Raw genomic sequence first — 22,115 nt, 5'->3', positions numbered from 1 at the left:
CCACGCTGATAGCCAAGGCTCGCGCCTGTCTCTGGAGCTCATTTAGGCGGTGCTCTGAATCCCGTATCCTCACACACGCTGAAACAATGGTCTCTTGCCTCTTCCGCAGGTCCAGACCTTTTCATGGATTCCCTCCCGGCTAGCTGTGGGCACTAGCCCCCTTCAGGCTGTGTTCACGCAGCCAACCCCAGTCCTCTCCCTAGGTTCTGACCTCCAAAGCCCGAGCCTCAGCTCCCATACCCCACCCCCCTGGCGGGTGAGCAGACAAGCCTCTTGGGCTGGTGAGTGCTTTTTGGCACTGATCCTCTGTGCAGGAATCTCTCTGCTTTGCCCTCTGCACCACTGTTGCTACGCTCTCCTCCATGGCTCCGAAGCTTCACCCCCTCCCACCCCCCGTCTCCGCCAGTGAAGGGTCTTCCTAGTGTGTGGAAACTTTGCCTCCTTCCCAGATCCTTCCCAGAGGTGCAGGTCCCGTCCCTATTCTTTTGTCTCTGTTTTTCCTTTTTCCTTTTGCCCTACCCAGGTACGTGGGGAGTTTCTTGCCTTTTGGGAAGTCCGAGGTCTTCTCCCTCCCAGCGTTCAGTAGGTATTCTGTAGGGGCTGTTCCACATGTAGATGTATTTCTGATGTATTTGTGGGGAGGAAGGTGATCTCCACCTCTTCCACCATCTTGAAGGTGTCCTCTGTAATACTTTTTTTTTTTTTTCCTGCGTTATGCAGGCCTCTCACTGTTGTGACCTCTCCCATTGCGGAGCACAGGCTCCAGACATGCAGGCTCAGCGGGCATGGCTCACGGGCCTAGCTGCTCCGTGGCATGTGGGATCTTCCCAGACTGCCAGACTGGGGCACGAACCCGTGTCCCCTGCATCGGCAGGCGGACTCTCAACCACTGCGCCACCAGAGAAGCCCTGTAATACATTTTTTTATCGATATATCAAGTTCTTCTTGTTCTTTCTTAACACTGTCTCAACTCTTCTTGGTATTTTTCATTATTATTATATACATTTAAAATTCAGCTTATCAGGGTACATGCGTGCACGCGTGGACACACACACACACAAATTGGATAGAGTTTTTATTGGGATTGCTTTGAATCTATAGATTAATTTGATAACTTCCACCTTTACAATACTGTCTTCTAAGTTACAGAAGACTCCATGTATTTGCCTTTAATTTCTTTCAATGATGTTTTATAGTTTTCTAGGGAGACATCTTGTACATCTTTTGTAGATTTATTTCTAGGAATTTGATATTTTTTGATGCTATTATGGATGATAATTTTTTTTAATGTTTGTTTTGGTAAATTGAAATAAAATTGATTTTTTATCTTGACTTTATATCTAGCAACTTTCTAAATTACCTCAATTAGAATTTTCTGTAGATTCTTTTGGATTTTTTTACATTTCTCAATGATGTCTATTTTATTTCTTCTTTTCCTTTCCTTGTAGGTTTTATTTATTTTATTTCCTTATTGTATTAGCTATGTCCTCCTGTAATGTATTGAAGTCTGAGATGTTAAATTAAAAACATTGAGAGCAGTCATTCTTATCTTGTTTCTGATCCCAGTGAGAAAGCTTTCAAGATTTCATCATTTTTGTATGTTTGCTTAGGTTGTTTTTTTGGTTTGTTTTTTGTTTTTTTTAGAAATTCTTAATAAGATTAATGCTAGTCCTTGGTATTTCTAGTTTACCAAAATTTTTTGTTCATTTTTAAATCATGAATGAGTATTGAGTATATAAAACGATTTTCTAGCACCTGTTGAAATATCCATAAGATTCTTTCTTTATTTTATAATATGTTGAATTATATTGGATGATTTTTTTTTTTTTACTGTTAAATCAACCATCTCTCCTGGAATAAATCCAACTTTAATATAGGTATTATCCTTTTTTATGACTCACTGGATTTGGTAAAAATTAGATTAAGACTTTTTCTTCATGAGTGAGTTGACCTGTGATACTCCTTTTTTGTACCGTCCTTGTCATTTTTTTGGCTTCACAAAATGAATGGGACAGTTTAAAATTTTTTCTGTTTTCTGGAAAAGTTTGTGTGAGATTGGAATAATTCCTTAAATGATTTATAAAATTCACTGTGAAGACATAATTTTATTTTTTATTTTTTTGGTGATATGCGGACCTCTCACTGCTGTGGCCTCTCCCGTTGCGGAGCACAGGCTCTGGACGCACAAGCCCAGTGGCCATGGCTCACGGGCCCAGCCACTCTGCGGCATGTGGGATCTTCCCGGACCGGGGCATGAACCTGTGTCCCCTGCATCCACAGGCAGATTCTCAACCACTGCCCCACCAGGGAAGCCCAAGACATAATTTTAGGTTTGATTTCTGATTCTAAATAGATGGAGAACTATTCAGATTTTTGCACTTCCTTTTGTGTAAGTTTTAATAATTTGTATTTTCCTGGGAATTTATCCATTTTTATCTACATTTTCAAATTTATTGGCATAACATTTTTCATAGTGTCATTTTATGATATTTAGACTGTCTGAAGGATCTGTAGTGTTAGATTTCTCATCATTCCTGACTTTGGTTACTTGTGATGTCTCATTTTTCCTCTTGTCAGTCTCAGTAGAAACTTATCAATTCTGTTAGTCTTTTTGAAGAATTAACTTTGAGTTTTACTTATCTTCTGTATTGTGCATATTTGTTCATTTCATAATTTCTGATCTTTATTATTTTCTTGGGCTTAATTTGCCTTATCTTTCTAAGTTTTTGAGATGTTTACTTAGATTAATGATTTGCAGTGTTCTTCTTCTCTAAAATATGCATCTGGATTGGTAAATTTCCCTCCAAGCACAGCTCTAGTTGGTTTGATATGTTTTAATACATAATTATCCATTATCTTTAGTTAGAATATTTTCTAATTACTGTAACAAGGTTTCTCTTTGGTCCATGGGTTATTTAGAAGTACATTTTTTACTTTTCTGTTCAAATATATGGGGATTTTCAGAGTATTATTTTATAATTGATTTCTAGCACAATTACTCTGTGGAAGGAGAACATTTTTTGAAATTCATTGAAACTTGCTTTAATAGCCCAGCATATGCTCAATTTTTATTCATGTTTCATACAAATCATATTTATTCTGTAGTTTTTTAGGTGCAATCCTCCATATATATGTCAATTAGGTCAGGTTTATTCTTTGTGTTGTCCAATATTGTATATTCTACTGATTATTTTGTCTGCTTATTCTATCCATTAATAAGAAAGTTATATGAAAATCTTCCACATGATTGTGCATTTGTCTACTTTTTCTAATAATTATGTCAATTTTCTCTATATATTTTGAGGATGTGTTATTAAGTACATACACACTTAGAATTATTATATCTTTCTGATCAATCAAACCATGTATTATGAAGTGTACTTCTTTGTCGCTAGTAATGTTTTTGGCCATAAAGTCTGCTTTGTTTGATTTAATAAAACTATGCTAGTTTTCTTTTGATTAGTATTTGAGCGTTACATCTTTTTCCATTCCTTATCTTTCCACCATTTCATATCCTTATATTTCTTACATGTTTTCTGTAAATATAATATAATTCGGGGTTTTTTTTTCCCCACTCAGTTTGACTCTCTGCTAGGAAGAAATCTATACAGGTTATTTGGAAGATATTGCCTCCCAAACCATTGCAAGTAAACATCTTGGAGAGAGATGAGAGAAAACTTTAGAAAGATACTCTTGGGCCAGATTTTGGAGGGTTTTTTAAAATGAAGTAAAAGGTTTGGGCTGTATCTTCTTTCAGGGAAACATTGATGGATTTTGAACAGATAGATGAGTGCTATGTGTTTTAAGAAGATTAAATTAGTAAGATTCAACTGGAGCAGGAAGCACCAGAGGCAGTAAAGATAGGTTCTAAAACCTTTTAAATAATGTATCATCTAGAACAATGGTACTTGATACATGGTAAGCTTACAGTCAAATATTTAATGACTAAATGTTAAACCCAGGTGTGATGTGATGAGGGGCCAGAGAGGAAGTGGCAAAAATGACTGGAAATACAAAATAGACAAGATTCATTGTCTATTTACCTGTGGCTAGGCAGAAAGTTTAGGTTAAATATAATCAACAAACAGATATTGATATCATGCTAAGATGTTTATATAGGTGTCTACTGTATGGGGACCTCAGAAGAATAAATTAGGTAAGGAGACAATGGTGAATATATTGATCATTAATTTATAAAGCATTACAAATAGTTACATATAGGGAAAATTATTAAGATGAGTAAAACATTTTTCTTCACCACCACCTCTCCCAACATTCAAACTACCCTCTTAGCTTTGATATGTAGGCCAATATTCTCCAGATACTATATAGGTAGTTTCTTGCTCTACATCAATGTTTTTGCAGGTACTTTTGAGGAAGGAGCCTCAATTTACACATTTCCAAAAGGAGGCCATTTTTCCCCACAGTAGCTAACTCTTAAGTGCATTCACAACTTTATATTATTACATGGTTTCAAAGTAATTCAGTGGCAAATAATTCAATGTTTATATTTCTGGTTTTGCTCTGATCTTTCCTCAGAATGCAGTTATTAATCTTTCCCTTAACAGCTGTTCACCCATTTTTCATTTTTATGTGTGCTAAGGAATGCAGAATTTGTAATAGTTATCAGAATTTGGGGGAATTTTAGACTAATTAGTTATATGATAATTCTTTTGGTTATAATTATTTAGTAGTCTCTAACAGCTATTTCTATTGTGTTAATTTCTTCGGTTTTAATCTGCCGTTTTGGGGCTACAGAATCTACCTATAGTGTGTAGATAGATAGATAGATAGATATAGATATAGATACATGTTTTCCCTATAGATATATGTTTTCCCTTGTTTTTAAATCTTGGATTGTGACTTATCTTCATCAAGGCTTTAACTATAAATTCCTGTGCAGTCTGGGTTAAGGTTATCCCAGGATAGCTTCGGGTTTACTTTTGTATGCTTAGGGGATCCCTGGCTTAGGACTTCGTCTTTTGTAATTTCTTGACTTGTGGTTTCCTAGACAACATATGACATAAATTCAGTCCTCTGTGTTGTGCAGACCTGTATTATGAATTCTCAAGAGATTTATTTTCCCCACTCAGAGCCCAAGCACAGGTAAGATAGTTTCCCTATTGTCTTTTGTTTTCTTTTGCTGGTGGACAGATTTTTTTTCTCCCAAGAGTTTAGCGCTTCCAGTTTTATGTGGGGAATCTTAGTTTCAGTTCTCCATCTTGCAAGAGCCAAGTTATTGTCTATCCTCTGCTTTCCCTTAGAAACCAAACTCCTAGATTTCAGCCACTCCTCACCACCCACCATTGAGGCAAGCACAGGGTGACGTACTCATTGTCAGTCAAGTTTTCAGTTGCTTCATTATCCCTGGCACCTGGATATTTTTCTTTTATATGAGCTTAGCTGTGCATCTTTTTTTAAAAGTTTGTGTAACTTTTCCCAGCATTTCCAGTTGATATAGCAGGAGGGTTTTTAATGTATAATCTGCCATATTGCTGAAACTCGAATCTTGAATTCTTTCCACATCTATAAAGTTTTTCAAAAATATCATTGACTTTACTTTTCATAGTTTGAGTGGCCTTAAAATGGCATATTTTCCCTCTTTTGATTTAATTTAAAAAAATGGTACCTAATTCTGATATTACTAGACCTTGCCACATCATAAATTCTACTCAGAGGCACAAAGGGAATAATTAACTGAAGATTGATAGAAGACTAGCTCTTTTATCTTGGTCTGAGAAAGTAACCTTGAGAATACATCCCATGTAAATAAATAACGCCAAATTCAGTATGGTGATTACCTTGGGGCCCAGGGGAAAGAGGAATTGAGAAATGAGATCATTATGGGGTTTCAATTACATTTGTAATGTTTTCTTTCTTAAGCTGAATAGTGTATACCCAGGGGCTTATTATATTCTTTATATTTTTTAAAGTATATATCTGAAACATTTCATAATAAAAAAATGATTGTAAAAGGAATTATCACCATAATGAAATTGTACTATATCTTCTTTCATTCAATGGAAGATACACGGGGCATTTGTCATTGTCATGTGCATTTGTCAAGTGAAAAGATAGTTTTCCATCCTCACGAGGTTAAAGAGTAAGTTACTTCAATTACTGTTAAGATTTAGTCATTTCCATATTAGACTCTGTTTCCTCTTGCCTGTTAAAAATATCATATGATGCAGCAGAGCAAATAAGCCTGTGGGCCACAACTACTGAGCCTGCGCTCTAGAGCCCACAAGCCACAGCTACTGAGCCCACATGCCACAACTACTGAAGCCCACACGCCTGGAGCCCATGCTCCGCAACAAGAGAAGCCACCGCAACGAGAAGCCCACACACTGCAACAAAGAGTAGCCCCTGCCCGCCACAACTAAAAAATGCTCACATGCAGCAAAGACCCAATGCAGCCAAAAATAAAATAAATAAATTTATTTTTTTTAAAAATGTCATATGACTGACCATAAATTTTAACATGTCCAGTGATCATGCTCTTTCCAACTTGAGGAGTAATTCTAGCATTATCCAGAACAACAGGATAAATCTGGCGCATCTTCTGTGCTAAAAAGACCTTTTTAAGTGTTTTTGCAGCAAAATCCTCTGCTGATTTTCTTTGTTCATGTTGATTACAAGCGCTACTGTTTAGTGATCTTGTTCACTCACGTCTCTTAACCCTGAAATAGGAAAGAGGAAGGAAGGGTTGGCATATAGAGGGACCCAGGTTCTTTCAAATGTTTACTGAGGCCTGGTACTCTACTTGATTCCTTGTGCAGACTCCCTCTTGTCCTCATAACAACATTAAAAATAGTTAACATGGGACTTTCCTGGCGGCACAGTGGTTAAGAATCCACCTGCCCACACAAGGGACACGGGTTTAATCCCTGGTCCGGGAAGATCCCACATGCCGCAGAGCAACTAAGCCCGTGCGCCACAACTACTGAGCCCGCATGCTGCAACTACTGACACCCACATGCCTAGAGCCCATGCTCTGCAACAAGAGAAGCCATTGCAATGAGAAGCCTGCACACCGCAACGAAGAATAGCCCCTGCTCACCGCAACTAGAGAAAACCTGTGTGCAGCAACAAAGGCCCAATACAGCCAAAATTAATTAATTAATTAATTAATTAATTATAAAAATTAGTTAACATTAACTGAGCACTTTCTTTGTGCTAGTTGTTATGATAAAGCATTCTTTATGTATTATTGTATTTAATCCCACAATATTCCTGTAATTATCACTATCCCCTTTTTAGAATGAAGGGAACAGGTTGATTAGTTTTACTAAATTGCGCAGGTAGTAAAACTAAGTTGAATATTCTAAGTAATTCTGAAGTAGCTCTCCTCTCTGTCAAATATATAATATATATGAAACACAGAGAGAGAGAGAGAGAGAGAGAGAGAGCTTCTTTTGTTCTATATTACATCATCTAGTTTGGATACCACATAGCAATAACTTAATATTACTTGAGCATCAGAAAGATTGATGTAGCTGTTATGAAATGTAGGATTTAGCTGATTTCTATTTACAAGCAGTAAAATTTGAAACAGGAAAAGACAAGTAATGGTTCATCAGGGTGCAGGGGTGGTTGGAGGGCAGAATACTTGTAAGAATAAACTGCCTCAGGCCGTGGTAAAATACCTATTGATGCTGATGGTATGTGTGGATAAGACAGGTATGTGGCCTCTGGTTTTATGTTTTCTGTCATACCAAAGACTATTAAAAGGATAATATTGTCCTGGGAGTCTCACCTTTGACCTAATCAAATAAAACCCTCCCCCCATCACTACTGTTAGGAGAGAGGGGGTGGTGCAGGATGGAGACACAAAGATAAAAAAATATTAAAAGTTGCCCAGGCTATAGGAAACATCCTATTTCTTTACAGATTAAGCTCATTGCTTTTCAGAAAAAGAGAAAGAAAAAAGAAAGGAAGGAGGGAAGGAGGGATAGAGAGATGGAGAGGAGAAAAGATGGATCAAATACAGAGAAAATTATTCACGTCTATTTCTCTCTGTTACTTAGCAAAGAAGATGCATGCATGACTCTTTTGCAACTTTATAACTTTGAAAAGAAATCAATTGATTTCATTTTAACAGAGCCTTATAAATAGCAAGGGATCTCATTCCCCCAAGCTTTCTTAGAGAAACTCACATATCTCCAAATTTCTCCTTGAATTATTATTTCTATTTATATTTCTATTTCATACTGAAGCTTGTGTTTATTTTGCACTGTTTCAGTAATTCTGGACCTGGGACACTTAGACATTTAGAGGCCCTTCGTTGGATTAGCAATAAATCATAAACGAGTAAGTATAATCTCAATTAAAATAGTAGTTCCTCTGTCCAATTTACCACTGACATCTATGTGATCGAATCTAAATCCTACTATGCAGGACTCCCCTGGCGGTCCTGTGGTAAACAATCTGCCTTGCAATGCAAGGGACACGGGTTCAATCCCTGGTTGGGGAACTAAAATCCCACATGCCTCAGGGCAACTAAGCCCACGCGCCGCAACTGCTGAGCTCACGTGCCTCAACTAGAGCCTGCGTGCCGCAAACTACAGAGCCCACGTGCCCTGGAGCCTGCGCACCACAACTAGAGAGAGAAAACCTGCAGACCACACCTAGAGAGAAGCCCGTGTGACACAACAAATAGCTGGTGCACCCCGACAAAGATGGTGCGTGCTGCAACTAAGACCTGACACAGACGAAAATAAATAAATAATAAATAAATCTTTAAACAATTAAAAAATAAAATAAATGCAACATAGCAGCACGTTTTAAAAAAATCCTACGATAATATTATAATAATTATTAATAATTTAATAAAACATTGGCTCATAAGACCCAGAGGCATGATTATGGGTGTGAGCAGATGTTTTCTTTTGCCTTCAGAATGTCACAGGTGTCCAAAAACATTGTAAAGATGCAAGAAGGGGCCAGTCTAAGGACAGGTGCCCTGGGGTGACCAATAAAGAGCTCTGCTTGCATGAATATTTTGCTGTTTTGTAGTTTTAAAAATTCGCAATTAAACTAAAATTAGGTCTTTTGGAAAATTGTGAATCTCTTTTCTCCAAACTTTCTTAGAAAGATTCAGGTATTTTCAGTGCTCTCCCTGATGCCAGATTTTGAGCTCTCTATTGTCTGATTCCTTGGGCAGCTGCTACCTTACTACCCCTTCCCTTATGTTTCTGATGAGAATAGTAGAAAATTTTATTAGAAACCTTGCAGTCCTTTTGAAACTCTTTCATAAAAATTTCTTTTCAAGAATGTATTCCATTTTCTGTACATAGAACAGGAAAGTGAATTATTCAAATATTTTGTAATGTACTTTATTGTTTACAAAGCACATTCATGCCCATTGCCTCATTTAGATGTTTAAAGCAAATTCGTCAGGTAGTTAAGGTGGGTCGCCCCATGAGACAGATGAAGCTGAAACCACTGGTAGTAAATGACCCAGGGCTTCTGACTCCTCACCTTGCACTCTTTCCTTATTTTAATTTATTCCTTGACCAACTGCCAATGAAAGGCTTCCATTTAAATGTGGATTCTTGGGTTTTCATATCTAATATTAACTTTTTGAAACTTTACAGAGTCATTAAAACTATAAGGGTTTGGGCTTCCCTGGTGGCGCAGTGGTTGAGAGTCTGCCTGCCGATGCAGGGGACGCGGGTTCGTGCCCCAGTGCGGAAAGATCCCACATGGCGCGGAGCGGCTGGGCCCGTGAGCCATGGCCGCTGAGCCTGCGCGTCCGGAGCCTGCGCTCCGCAACGGGAGAGGCCGCAAAAAGACAAAACAAAAAAAAACTATCAGTGTTAATTGAGGGACAAGCAATATTTGATGACAGTCTACCTCCATTAACTGACTTTGCTTTCTTTTCCTGTGTTTGTTCTGGGTCTCAGAAGTACAAGATCAAGTGTGAATGGAGTATGGGGAAGCCTATGTCACTAAACAAACACTTAACTGATTGCTGCTGGATGGTAAGCATATAATAAATGTCAGCTTCAAAGAACATTTCAACATGAGACAGAGATTTTTAATTCAAGATTATAAGATTTAAACACCTTCATTAATGGGAGCCACACGGGGCTGCACACACTTTGGGTCACTTCTTTCTAGAACTTTGGTGCTCAAGATATTCCTGTGTCATCCCACGAGAGCGGTGTTACCTCCAAGTATGCAACTGTGATGCCCAAAGGTTGTGAACTCTAACACCACTGTGTTTATTTTTATGAGAATTAGGTCAAGATTAGCCTAAGCAGAGGCACCAAATAATTTAGGATCACAGCAAAATGGGAAATAAAATGTTTTATACTGAATCTTTACAGATGGGTTTTGCAAAGAACAGTTAGTTAACCATAGATCCAACTGGGTATACATTTTTAATGATTTGCAGGTAGTTTAGGGAAAAGCTAAATAAAAAAATTCCAGCCCCAACTGCTCTTCTAAAATGGGCTAAGGACTATAGCTGTGAATTGAAATAACCTGTGAATTTTTCTAACCAAAATAAAAATACCCGTTATGAAATATTTCTTTTACTCATTGCCAATTCTTTAATAGTCCATTAGGTATTTCTAGGAGGTGGAGTAGTTGAAATGAAAATTTGAGCTCAGAAAGCTGAAAGGCCAGAATCTTGGATAAACTGGCTGAGGTGAGATAGAACTGGGTTTGAAAGGAGGCTTTTTCTGTGGTAGATTTGCCTTCAAACTGGGCATGTGTTTCATTTGGATAAGTCTTTGAAAGTTCCAGGAATCATTGAAAAAAGAGACTTGAAGGAACTTAGAAATAACCAGTTTAATCCTACTGCAGCCGAAGAATAGGTCACTTCATGGAGAAGGCATTCAGTTGTTTCTGTATGACTTAGCTAATCTCCACTGTCCTTTGCAGATTAAAAGTTAAGTAGCTCAACTTGGTTAAAGAATCCACTCTTTTATCTATCATTCTATCTCCACATTAGACCCTTGTTATAAAACCAGGTTTCTTGTATACTACCTCTCCTTGCCTGATCCAGAAGTTATTGATTATGTTGTCCTTTATGTCATTGTTTATAGGGAAAGCTGGTCTTTACACTCTATTTCATTTCAGCTTCATGGTCAACATTTAAGAACATTTATTTTTTTTTCTTATTTTCTTTTTTTTTTTTTTTTTTGCTGTACGCGGGCCTCTCACTGCTGTGGCCTCCCCGTTGCAGAGCACAGGCTCCGGACGCACAAGCCCAGCGGCCATGGCTCACGGGCCCAGCCGCTCCGCGGCATGTGGGATCTTCCCGGACCGGGGCACGAACCTGTGTCCCCTGCATCGGCAGGCGGATTCTCAACCACTGTGCCACCAGGGAAGCTCTTAAGAACATTTAAATCTTTCTGTAATTTGAAGGAAATGCTGGCAATAACAGGGTTAGTAATTATACGATTAGTAATTTTGTGTCCAGCAGTGAAGCTGAATATAGTTTTATTTGTTACGTTTTCCTCTAGATAGTTCTAGGAGTGATTTTTCAATTCCCAGGTCCTTTTCAGAACTAGCCTTTAAAAAACCAAACCAAACCAAACCCTTAACTACAATGAAAGCAGTTCATTTGCTCATTTACAAAACAGAAACAGATTCACAGACTTAGAGAACGAATTTATGGTTACCAGGGGGAATGGTGGCGGGTAGGGATAGATTGGGAGATTGGGATTGACATGTACACACTACTGTATTTAGAATAGATAACCAACAGGGACCTACTGTATAGCACAGGGAACTCTGCTCAATATTCTGTAATAACCTAAATGGGAAAAGAATTTGAAAAAGAATAGTTACATGTATATGTATAACTGAATCACTTTGCTGTACACCTGAAACTAACAAAACATTGTTAACCAACTATGCCCCAATAAAAGAAAGTCAGAAAAGAAAGAAAGCAGTTCATTTATAAGAGCCCCTTCTTTTGTGAGCCCACTTATAACAGAGGGACACCTGCATGGTATTTATACCTACATAGGTAGGTTAAAAAGAAGATGCACTCATATGTGGCATTATTTCATTGAGAACAATTTCATTCTAAATTATAACTTTTATTCTTTTTTTTTTTTTTTATGACTGCTTCTTTAAATAGCAGCCATTCCTGGTTTCATTCTTTAAATACCACCCTAAGGAGCAAAGCTAAAATAGGTACCTTGAGCTTTTTTGTACCGTAGAGATTTTATTTTAGAAAAAAGAAATCAAATTTCCTTGGGGCAAAAATTGGAAATTTGGTTTTACACAGGGTTCTTCAAACTACTAGCTACCCAAAGAAAAAAATGAGATAGAATTATGGAATGTTAGCTCTAAACGCCATTTAGTTTAATATCTTTACTTAACAGTCAAAGAAACTGGGGCCTTATTGGCCAGCCAGTTCTCTAGTTGGTTATACAGATGGGTAGTGGGGACGTCTGTGGGGATTTCTCTCAACTCAGAATGATTCTGTTGCACCCAGTGTATTTGGTTGGATTTGGCTTTGGAAGTGGTGAAAGAAGGGAGGCTAAGAAAAAACAACCCATGACAGCTTTATGGCCAGCTCATTAAATTAAATCCTTCGCTTGACACTGTATTGCTTTCTTTGCCGGGTGTGGATTGACAGGTATTGATGAAATGTCTTAGGTTCTAATTCAAAATGCCTGGTGACGAATTATAACTTTGACAAGTTGAGGTTATCAACAAGACACAGGGTGAGTCTATGGACCCCAGGCTGCAGCAGCCATTCTACTGCCTCTACCAAGCCTCTCTCTGTGCTTTAACAAGGATGCACTTGATCTCTTCACCCCCCGAGGAATAGATTAAGTGCTTCAGTAAATATGCCATTAAGATTCTTCATTGTACTAAGCCATTAATACATACCTCAAATACGCTGGAAGCTGAGAACCTACAGCCACCCAAAGAAACATATAAATGGCCTAAAGAAATGTCTAGTATCTACTTTGATACTTCATTATTAAATACAGGTTTAAAATTGCCTTGGAAGTAATTTTTCTATGGCTTTGAATAAAACCAGAGTGGAGAAAATAGCAAATTCCTTTCCAATCTAGTCTAAATTATTCCCTCTGCTACTATGGCTGCTTTGTTGTGGTTCTGAGTATATTAATTCCTTGACCTTGGGCCTGAATCAGGCTAACATTTCCAGAGTATCTTTTCACCACCAGCCAAGCCTCTTTGAGATTTCACTTTCCTATTGAAGAAGCTAAATTAGAAGCATTTTAGAGATGTTTACTATGGAAGTACTATTTTGTTCTCTGCTATTTTATTTCTTACTTTTCTGGACATAATTCTTACAGTAATAGAATAACATGGTCATAGAATTTTAAACCACATTGGACCCAAGAGATCAGTTAACTCAACTCTTCACTTTAGAGGTGAAGAAATTATAGGTCAAAAATCTGAAGGCACAGTTATTTGTGTTGCCTTTGCTGTCTTAAAGGAATTTGGTATCTGTAGCTTATTCTTTTCTTAAAACTATAAACTTATTTATCCTCTCTAATCATTAGTCATGATTTGGTTTTCATCACCTTCTAGTGATTGATATGACATTTGGGCTGAGAAAACTTAGGTACAAGAAGTGACTTGGCCAAAGTCAGAGACTGAGGTAAGATAGAGAAAAACCTGGTGTTGAATTTTCGGGTGTTAGTCCTGAGAAGCCCTTTTTAAAAAAAGACTTGCACTCATTTCTTTTGATATTAAAAGAAAATTACAAATCTTCATTTTCACATTTATCTTTAATATTTTATGTGGTTCAAGAAAGACTTCTGAGAGTCAAATACATCCTGCAAATTTTGTAAAACAACCATTTAAATGGCTTACCTGGAATGATACATGGACTTTTTTTTTTTTTTTTTTTGGTGGTATGCGGGCCTCTCACTGTTGTGGTCTCTCCCATTGCGGAGCACAGACTCCGGATGCACAGGCTCAGTGGCCATGGCTCACGGGCCCAGCTGCTCCGCGGTATGTGGGATCTTCCCGGACCAGGGCACGAACCCGTGTCCCCTGCATCGGCAGGCAGATTCTCAAGCACTGCGCCACCAGGGAAGCCCACATGGACTTATTAAGTGCAGATAATTTTATAACTCCTTTGTCTTTGTTCGGGGAAGGGGTGGTTATGAATGACTTCAGTGAAAGACTTTAGGCTAAACTGACAGAACCAATAATGAATATGAATGTAGGAAAAGTGTTGTCCATGGAAGTCTTCTTTGAAAAGAACCCTTGTGGTACTAATCTCCAACCGTGTAAGAAGTTGTCTGCCTCACCTTTAGAGTCATATGATGATCTCTATGTATGATACAGATTCACGTCATTTACTAAGTTGGGTTATAGTAACTCTTTATTATCATTTATAGTTTAAACAAAACAAAGGCCACTGCGCTTAGGCAAGCCCTTTTATTCCTAATTAGCTCTCAGGATATATTTTATCTGAAGAATGAGAAGGTTTTAGGTATTTATTATTCAGAAACAAAATAGTTAAGAATATTGAAGTCATGGGATTGTGGATAATTTTTTACAATAAACCTGTGTTACTTTTATTATTTCGATTTTTAAAATACCAGAAATAAAAACCCAAAAAATGACATTTTAATGGTGATTTTATTTCCTGATCAGATCCCTTGTTAGTGCTCCCATAAGACCATATGTCATAATACTACCACTGAATTTCATTTCTATTCAAATGCATAAGTTTTTAGGAATCCTAGACGTCGGGAATACAACGGTGACCCATGGCCATGTCAACCTTGTGAAAATGTTGTAATATTCATCTGCACTCTCTCCTCCACTGTATCTTAAGTTCTCCCAGGACAGAGACCATGTCTTACTCATCTTTGTATCTCCAGTTCATAGAACAGTGATGCACTCAATGAATGTCTTTTGGATGAATCTGTGAATTGAGTTCTATAATCCTGGTGTCCATTCTGAGTTTCTTCTGGGTAGGATAAAATTTCAATTCTAAATGTATAAAACAGGGTATTGTCCTCATTCGGCATTCATATATAACTTGATACAGCTGTCAAATAAACAGGGAGGACGCTGCAAGGCATAGTAAATGGTAAGAGTATGCGCCCCTCTCCAGGCTGATGACATGGTTTGGTTAACACAAACCAGGATTTTCCTTTAGAAGCTGCAGAACCTGTTGCCTATTTACTGTCAGAACAGTTTAACATCATCTGTGCTACAACAAAAGCCATTGTATTTGACAGACATTCTCCAGTATTTAAATGAACAATACTAAGTAACCCCATACAACAGGTCAACTCATTCAGCTATTGGAATGTATATTTTACAGCCAACCTACCCGGGTGGGTCCGTGGGGATACAATTCTACTTAGAGAAAAAAAAAAAAAATCAGACATTCACCAAAGGCTAGGCTGAACTGCTTTTAAGGTCAAGGCAGCCAACTGGTGGTTTTTAAGAGAGCCTAGCCGGGAGGAAATTCCCCTCCTCCCCGTTTAGCCAAGGGGATCCTAATTCCTCCTCCCAGCCTGCTGCTTGCTCAAGATTACTGGAGTCTTGAGATTCTGAATAAAACTGCCAGCTGTCTTGACAGGAAAAGAGATAAGAGAAACATTCCTGAGAAGAGGGAGTGGCCTGAGGTAGCAGGGAACCGAGTGGAGCTCCTGGAAGGAGCCGAGGGGATAAAACCGAAAGAAGAGATACACCCACAGAACAAGTTCAGATAGGCGAACAAAGGCCGCTCAGCGCCTGGGTCGAGATAGGATAACAAGGGGAGACCAGCAGGGTGGTGCCCGAGGAGGACAGCCCAGCGGTGACCCGCTGCGAGCACGTGTCAGGGGAGGGTGCCTTAAAGGGCTCAACTACCCAACCTGTTTCTGCCTTTGGATCTAGGGTCTAACTCACAGGGAGAAACCACTGCTTCTACCAATTGGGCAACGGGTGTAAAAGAGCACAGACACCACCAAGACTGGCTCTCAAGCTATGGAAGCACCACAGGTACATCAGAGATGCTGCTCTGCTCCTGAAGAAATTATTACAAAGTATGAAGCCAGGGAACAGGTAACAGCCTTCAGAATGTCTCAGGCCCAAATTATCTTCTGTGTTCATGGCACGGAACCCTGGGGTCTCAAATGAATACTCACCTGAGTATTTGAGCAGAGTCAACATTACTTTTTGAGAAAATAATTTGGCCTTGTTTATAAGGAAAACCCCCATGTCCCATTTCTGCACCAGAGTAGAGAATGTCTAGTACAGAATGTCAGGTTCTTAAGAATTTTAAAAACATAAGGTCAGCTCTGTCACACAGGGATCCCTGACGTCAAAAATGGGGTTCTTTTTTAATGAGCAGCATGGAATATCAACATCTCAGATACCAGTAGAGAATTCAATTATGAAATGACAGCAGTTTGCTCACCAAAGCATGGCTGGAATATCTGTTAGGTTTAAGAGATCTGTTAGGGCCGAGGGTCAAGTAGAAAAAACTTTGTGTTTTAATAGAAAATTATGTCTCATCTGTAGCCTACACTTCTGGATAATCAGATTCTAGCCTGGTTCGTTGCCATGGAGCTATTTTGCGACTCTCTGTGAGTTTTACTAACTGATAGATACGTACATTATGTCTGATCTACTAGTGATTTAAATTTATTTCCTCTCCACATGGAAAAACTAGTTTTGGCCCTATCAACTAGGGACTAGTTTACTCCTTAAAAATTTGTGTTTTGACTTTTCCTTTAAACGGTTAAACATATGCCTGGTTCCCTCATATCATAGATTTGTTTAAAAAAATCTTTAACACATGTTTATAGCTCTATGGAAGTTATGATTTTACCTTTTTCTGAAAATTATCTTTTACTGTCTCTTCCACTAGACTCTCAAAGCACTATTTCTCGACTAGGGGTAAATGGGACACAAATAGTTACATGTTTTACAGAATGTTCAAGTGACCCAAGGAATCTCTGAAGGAAATCTGTCAAGAAGAAAATTATTCCAGCCTACCTCAAGCTCTACCACTAGCCTGACATTTTTATTGTTTATCTTGACATTCTGTTGCTTTCTCTGGTGCCTCTGTTCTTTCCTCCTCCCCCAAATTCTTTTAGGCTTGTTCTCTCTCTGGAGAGGTAGCTTCAGGGCTTCAGAGTGTCAATAAGGCAAAGCTTGCCAGTTCCTGCCTCTTCCTGTATGTTGCAAACTGCCCTAAGTCCTTTTTTGAAGAAGGTGGATTATATTAATCCATAAAATAATGGCTTCCCCTCCCCCCGTCCATTTTCCAACTATCAAATAGCCAAAAGAACTGAAAGTTCCCCTGATGAAGTTGAACATGACTAATTTTATCTAAAAATGGCATTTTCCGGATGTAAGGAAAGGTTAAGAACTATAAAGAAAACATATTTTGCAAATTTTGCTCAAGTGCGGAGTATCTCGGGTGTTGTGCTGTGACTTAGATATTAATGTTTGCCATTCAGTCAATGCTTACCGAAGCCCACTGTGAGCTGATAACCATGCAAGAAACTCAGCCTCCAAGACCAAGTAAAACAAAATCTCTGTCTTCAAGGAACTCACAGGAGAAAAACACACGGGTACAACTAACCACAAAATAGTCTGAGATCGCTGCCATACTCAGCAGTATGTACACTATGGGAGAAACAGAAGAGGTCCAAAAAATGAGTATAATTGCTTGGTAAAGAAACTTATCTAGAATTTTAATTGAAGGGTTGTCCAATCACTTTACAGATGAGGAAACCAAGTCCCCCAAATGTTACAGGATCGCAATTCATCCATAATACAAGCACAGATAAAAATTAAAATGGATGATTGCACTGTGATTGAATAGCACAGACATTTCACCTCTTAAACTATAGCTGCTATTTTGTCTGTACAGTGAGTTAACCTGCAAAACGTGTTACAGTGTTTCTAGCCTACTTGTGAATGTAAAGGAGTCATTTGTAAAAGGCTTTTGGCAGGCTAATGTCTCAGGCCTGGGGGAGAATTTGCTGTTATCTGAGCTGTTATCTGAGCTGCAGTCTTGGGAGGTCTCCCTGGGCTAATTCGGACAATCTAGTAGCTGGGGAAGTTGGGATGGTAGTGGTGGTGATACCCCTAGCAGTGTCTGTCTCCTGGGCTGGCAAGAATTAAGCCGAGTGAGGGCTACAGCTTTTTTGGCTGAGGTTCAAGGCTGGGCTCCTATCCCAGCAGGGAGCTAGGGTGAAAACCAGAAGCTGGGCAGAAGGCCAGTCAGATCAAATGGTAGCTCATTCCCAGGAGTCTCAATTCACCTCCAGGAACACTGGACAAACTGATTCCAGATTCTGCTCACTCATGAGAAGGAAGCTTCTAACATATGGACTGACTGAGCCATTCCCAGCTCAGGGCTGAGATGGGGAGCAGCTGGGTAGGGCTGGGACACTCAGGGATTGGCAAGGATGAACTCAAGGATGATCTGTCATAGACTTGGGGTTTCTTATAAAAATATACCTGTTAGGAGAGAATACAAAAAAGGATAAAGAGGAAAATTTAGAATTAACATTGAATTTAAACACTTCCGGGCTTTTCTCTCTCTGTGTGTGTGTGTGTGTATGTATAAATACACATGTATATACACACATATGTACAAATTAATTCAATATTGTATATATTATTTATTAAACTTTTTCCACCCAATATTTTGTGCACATTTTAAAAATTATTAAAGGTATATTTTTATTAGAAATAACTTTTCTTATTACACACATATAAGGGACAGTTGTCTGATCTGATATTCCACCCTGTTTGTATAATTAATTTTAACCCTAATCACGGAGAGAATTTAAGAGTTGAGAGAGATGTGATAGTCATCCTGTCACCCTCGTTCTACAGATGCAGAAATTGAGGTCCAATTTGATTGAGTGATTTGCAAGTTTAAGCACAGCAGGTTTAAATAGAACCAAGGCTAAAATCACTCCAGGGTACTTTCGGCTGTATAGCGATACCCTGAAATATTTATTTCATGTGTGTATGGCTCGTCTGCCTTGCCAGACTACGAGTTCCTTGAGGACCGAGTCAGCGTTACGTGGTACTTTGCTACCTCAAGTTTGTCTTCAGACCAGCCTTAATGGCATCACCTGGGAGCTGGTTAGAAATGCAGATTCCCAGGCCCCACCTCAGGCCTTATGAATCAGAAACTACAGCTAACAAGATGCCTAAGTGATTCATATCCACACTAAAGTTTGAGTAGCACTGAGGGACCGGTCATTAAGTATTTGCTGTTGTTACGGTGTTTGTGTCCCTGCCAAATTCACGTGCTGAAACCTAATCCTCAATGGGATGGTGTTTGGAGGAAGGTCTTTGGGAGATGGTTAGGTCACCAGGGCTGAGCCCTCCATCTGTGAGCCAGGAAGTGGGTCTTCACCTGACACTGAATCTGCTGGCATCTTGATCTTAGGCTTTCCAGCCTCCAGATCCATGAGAAATACACTTCTGTTGTTTATAAGCTACCCAAGTCTCTCTCTGGTATTTTGTTATAGCATCCCAAACAGACTAAGACAGTGGTAGTACTTGAGTCTTTTGTTCATAGCAATGGAAACTGATTCCAAGTACCTTAAAGCAGAAACAGGAGTAATAGCATTTGTTAGAAAGAGACTGGTGTATTGGAAACCAAACCTTAGGGATTAAGCTTCTAAGGGACCTTAGAAATGGGACCCGGTTGACCTTTTCTGTGCGGCTCTACTGTAGGTGCAATGTCTTTCCATTCTAAGTTTTAAATGTGCACATGCGAGAGAAAACGCGGTGAGGCGGCGAGGGAGAGGGGGAGAGAGGGGGTGGGGAAAGAAAGAGAATATTTCTGCTTAAGATAGGTTTACCTTCTCTTGATCAATGACCAAGGTGCAGGGTCATGTTGCAGCATGGACACTGGATGCCATCCCTATAGCCATAAGACATTCCTAGAGATGGGAGATCATTGAGAGGTAAGAACCATTACAAAAGTTGCCTGCTGTGATTTTTAAATTAAAGTGGTTACACTTTCCAGTAATAATTGTGCATAGATGTATGAGAAGAGCCTATTTCTAAGTCTTTCCCCCTCTGTGGCCCCTATTTCTCTGATTTTGTTGCAATTTCTCCATCAAAGAGAGCATACATTCTACTGATTTCAGCAATTAACATTTTGCTAATGACACCCAAATGCGCCTCCAGCTTGCTGAGTTCCAGCCTCCAATCTCCAAATGTTGTGTCACTACTTAAAGTTCAACATCGCCAAATTTGGGTTCATCATATGTCCCTCCCAATTTCTTTACTTTTATCAAGATGTGACTGTTTTCCATGATAACTAGCATCTGTGGCTCCTTTCTTGTTTTCAAATGTCAAATCCTGAACTTTAAAATGTGAATTTCTTTAATATCTCCCTTGCATCCTTGCTGCCAGCCAGAATTCAAATCCTCACCCTCTCTCATTTAGATCAAGGCCTGTTGCCTTACCATGACCCTCCTCCTTTCCAGTCTTTCTATCTCACCATTAGATTTTTCTTAGACTTTACTTGTATCATCCACTGCCTACTTCAGAAAATATTTAATATTATTTCAGGACATTTTATATATACGTCTGAGGTCATCAGCACAAGATAACATTAGTAACTCAAAAATCCCCATCGTCAGTGATATACTTAAAAATTATTTGAGAAAACAATTTTCCTAGGAATATTCTATGAGATAGATAGCCAGCCCTATTAGAGATGAATAGCATAGTGTTGACATAAAGAACAATATGTTAGTATAACCATGAAACTATTAAAGGAAAGCCTGTTTCCTCTATTCACATAGACACTCTGACACCAAACCTGTGGGTTTTCCACACCAAGCAATTTTCCAATTGTCTGGACACCCACCTGGGTGTCCTATAATTCAGTTATGACTTTAACTACCTGGAGTTAGTGCAGACCCCACAGGTAAGTGCTCTGGCCCACAAGACTGCCCCTCACTTCAGATTCCAATTGCAAGTCCAGATTGTTAACCTGTGCTTCTGACTATATGGCTATGTCAACATTTTCCTAGAGAGAGGAGCATGATTTTACTCAGATGCTCAAAAGAGTTTTTGACTAAGAAGGGGATGTCTTCTTCATGTGTAGATTCCCAGCATCTAGCACAGAGCCTGTTATAATAATAGGTATATAATAACGATTTCTTATATAAGTAGAGCTTATTTGTTTATTTCTGAATTCCATTGCATTTATAGCTTTAAACTGTCAGATAATTAGTACTTAGTAATAGACTATTCTTATATTATGCATTGTTATATAATTCATTCATTATTTCATTTTAGTTCACCTTTTCCGCTAATCTAGATTGTAAGGACAAAGATCATGCCTTATGTTTCTTTTCTTTGTCCCATAGCACCCAGCACATACCAAGCATCTAAAATTTTTTTTTAAACTCTGGTAATTGACTTGTCTTACAAGCTCATTAACCCAGGAATTTAATTTCTATGTAGTTAAACAGAAAATTTGAAGGGCAGATCCACAAATGGCCTGGTGATTATGATGGAGACCTGAGCAATTACTACATCATTCTAAGGCAACTTTCAGGTCTTCGCACTTATGGGGACACAGAAAAATAATTATTAATTTGATTCATGTTTTTTCACTGTCCACGTATTCATTCACTCGTTTATTTAACAAATATTTGTTGGGTTCCCACTATGTATCTGGCACTGTATGAGGCACTAAAGAAATAAAAAGGTGGTTATTCCCTTCCATTGAAGAGTTTATAGCCTAGTGTAGGATCAGACCTGTAAAGATTAACCGTAATGCAATAGGTTGAGTGCTGTTATGGAACTAGCTACAGGGTGCTATCAAGGAGTGAATAAATATCTACAGAAGTCATATACGTCTTTATAGAAGAGGTGACATTTGAGCAAGTTTTGCAGGGTACATATTAGTTGCTAGGCAGACAATGAGCACAGCTTATTTCAGACAGAGACTTGGAGGCAAGGAAAAAAATTTGTATTCATTAAATAAGTATGTTTGAGAAGAGGCCTGAGTTGGAGATAAATTATGGGAAGTGGGTGATTCCACAAACATTTCCGAATATACATGGCAGACACCCTACTGGTTAATGGAGATGCAGCTGTGAATCAGACAAACAGAAGGCTTATCTTCTGGAACTTACAATGTAGCAGAGAGGACAGAAGTTAAG

The 22,115-nt window shown here is 38.7% G+C and overlaps 1 protein-coding gene across 2 annotated transcripts in view; it reads left to right on the top strand.

The window, feature by feature from the left end:
- The window catches only part of ANAPC10 (anaphase promoting complex subunit 10), a 105,166-nt gene extending 87,621 nt beyond the window's left edge, over positions 1–17,545 (top strand). The window contains exons 5-7 of one of the 2 annotated variants that reach the window (XR_010840988.1): positions 8,243–8,310; positions 9,906–9,983; positions 15,847–17,545. The gene's annotated coding sequence lies outside the window, so the exon portion shown is untranslated. The remainder of the gene's footprint in view (positions 1–8,242; positions 8,311–9,905; positions 9,984–15,846) is intronic. The other variant, XR_010840989.1, reaches the window with a different exon arrangement.
- The last annotated feature ends 4,570 nt before the right edge of the window (positions 17,546–22,115 follow it).

The sequence above is a fragment of the Kogia breviceps genome, chromosome 6, assembly GCF_026419965.1.
Source record: "Kogia breviceps isolate mKogBre1 chromosome 6, mKogBre1 haplotype 1, whole genome shotgun sequence".
Lineage (NCBI taxonomy): Eukaryota > Metazoa > Chordata > Mammalia > Artiodactyla > Physeteridae > Kogia > Kogia breviceps.
This window is presented reverse-complemented; position numbering and strand designations above follow the sequence as displayed.